Source organism: Xylocopa sonorina, chromosome 17, assembly GCF_050948175.1.
Source record: "Xylocopa sonorina isolate GNS202 chromosome 17, iyXylSono1_principal, whole genome shotgun sequence".
Classification (NCBI taxonomy): domain Eukaryota; kingdom Metazoa; phylum Arthropoda; class Insecta; order Hymenoptera; family Apidae; genus Xylocopa; species Xylocopa sonorina.
In genome coordinates this window covers 5,721,195-5,724,305 of record NC_135209.1, presented here as the reverse complement: position 1 = coordinate 5,724,305, position 3,111 = coordinate 5,721,195, and positions in this window count along the sequence as shown.

Sequence of the window (3,111 nt, the reverse complement as noted above, 5' to 3'; positions counted from 1 at the left end):
ACCTAACCTAACCTAACCTAACCTAACCTAACCTAACCTAACCTAACCTAACCTAACCTAACCTAACCTAACCTAACCTAACCTAACCTAACCTAACCTAACCTAACCTAACCTAACCTAACCTAACCTAACCTAACCTAACCTAACCTAACCTAACCTAACCTAACCTAACCTAACCTAACCTAACCTAACCTAACCTAACCTAACCTAACCTAACCTAACCTAACCTAACCTAACCTAACCTAACCTAACCTAACCTAACCTAACCTAACCTAACCTAACCTAACCTAACCTAACCTAACCTAACCTAACCTAACCTAACCTAACCTAACCTAACCTAACCTAACCTAACCTAACCTAACCTAACCTAACCTAACCTAACCTAACCTAACCTAACCTAACCTAACCTAACCTAACCTAACCTAACCTAACCTAACCTAACCTAACCTAACCTAACCTAACCTAACCTAACCTAACCTAACCTAACCTAACCTAACCTAACCTAACCTAACCTAACCTAACCTAACCTAACCTAACCTAACCTAACCTAACCTAACCTAACCTAACCTAACCTAACCTAACCTAACCTAACCTAACCTAACCTAACCTAACCTAACCTAACCTAACCTAACCTAACCTAACCTAACCTAACCTAACCTAACCTAACCTAACCTAACCTAACCTAACCTAACCTAACCTAACCTAACCTAACCTAACCTAACCTAACCTAACCTAACCTAACCTAACCTAACCTAACCTAACCTAACCTAACCTAACCTAACCTAACCTAACCTAACCTAACCTAACCTAACCTAACCTAACCTAACCTAACCTAACCTAACCTAACCTAACCTAACCTAACCTAACCTAACCTAACCTAACCTAACCTAACCTAACCTAACCTAACCTAACCTAACCTAACCTAACCTAACCTAACCTAACCTAACCTAACCTAACCTAACCTAACCTAACCTAACCTAACCTAACCTAACCTAACCTAACCTAACCTAACCTAACCTAACCTAACCTAACCTAACCTAACCTAACCTAACCTAACCTAACCTAACCTAACCTAACCTAACCTAACCTAACCTAACCTAACCTAACCTAACCTAACCTAACCTAACCTAACCTAACCTAACCTAACCTAACCTAACCTAACCTAACCTAACCTAACCTAACCTAACCTAACCTAACCTAACCTAACCTAACCTAACCTAACCTAACCTAACCTAACCTAACCTAACCTAACCTAACCTAACCTAACCTAACCTAACCTAACCTAACCTAACCTAACCTAACCTAACCTAACCTAACCTAACCTAACCTAACCTAACCTAACCTAACCTAACCTAACCTAACCTAACCTAACCTAACCTAACCTAACCTAACCTAACCTAACCTAACCTAACCTAACCTAACCTAACCTAACCTAACCTAACCTAACCTAACCTAACCTAACCTAACCTAACCTAACCTAACCTAACCTAACCTAACCTAACCTAACCTAACCTAACCTAACCTAACCTAACCTAACCTAACCTAACCTAACCTAACCTAACCTAACCTAACCTAACCTAACCTAACCTAACCTAACCTAACCTAACCTAACCTAACCTAACCTAACCTAACCTAACCTAACCTAACCTAACCTAACCTAACCTAACCTAACCTAACCTAACCTAACCTAACCTAACCTAACCTAACCTAACCTAACCTAACCTAACCTAACCTAACCTAACCTAACCTAACCTAACCTAACCTAACCTAACCTAACCTAACCTAACCTAACCTAACCTAACCTAACCTAACCTAACCTAACCTAACCTAACCTAACCTAACCTAACCTAACCTAACCTAACCTAACCTAACCTAACCTAACCTAACCTAACCTAACCTAACCTAACCTAACCTAACCTAACCTAACCTAACCTAACCTAACCTAACCTAACCTAACCTAACCTAACCTAACCTAACCTAACCTAACCTAACCTAACCTAACCTAACCTAACCTAACCTAACCTAACCTAACCTAACCTAACCTAACCTAACCTAACCTAACCTAACCTAACCTAACCTAACCTAACCTAACCTAACCTAACCTAACCTAACCTAACCTAACCTAACCTAACCTAACCTAACCTAACCTAACCTAACCTAACCTAACCTAACCTAACCTAACCTAACCTAACCTAACCTAACCTAACCTAACCTAACCTAACCTAACCTAACCTAACCTAACCTAACCTAACCTAACCTAACCTAACCTAACCTAACCTAACCTAACCTAACCTAACCTAACCTAACCTAACCTAACCTAACCTAACCTAACCTAACCTAACCTAACCTAACCTAACCTAACCTAACCTAACCTAACCTAACCTAACCTAACCTAACCTAACCTAACCTAACCTAACCTAACCTAACCTAACCTAACCTAACCTAACCTAACCTAACCTAACCTAACCTAACCTAACCTAACCTAACCTAACCTAACCTAACCTAACCTAACCTAACCTAACCTAACCTAACCTAACCTAACCTAACCTAACCTAACCTAACCTAACCTAACCTAACCTAACCTAACCTAACCTAACCTAACCTAACCTAACCTAACCTAACCTAACCTAACCTAACCTAACCTAACCTAACCTAACCTAACCTAACCTAACCTAACCTAACCTAACCTAACCTAACCTAACCTAACCTAACCTAACCTAACCTAACCTAACCTAACCTAACCTAACCTAACCTAACCTAACCTAACCTAACCTAACCTAACCTAACCTAACCTAACCTAACCTAACCTAACCTAACCTAACCTAACCTAACCTAACCTAACCTAACCTAACCTAACCTAACCTAACCTAACCTAACCTAACCTAACCTAACCTAACCTAACCTAACCTAACCTAACCTAACCTAACCTAACCTAACCTAACCTAACCTAACCTAACCTAACCTAACCTAACCTAACCTAACCTAACCTAACCTAACCTAACCTAACCTAACCTAACCTAACCTAACCTAACCTAACCTAACCTAACCTAACCTAACCTAACCTAACCTAACCTAACCTAACCTAACCTAACCTAACCTAACCTAACCTAA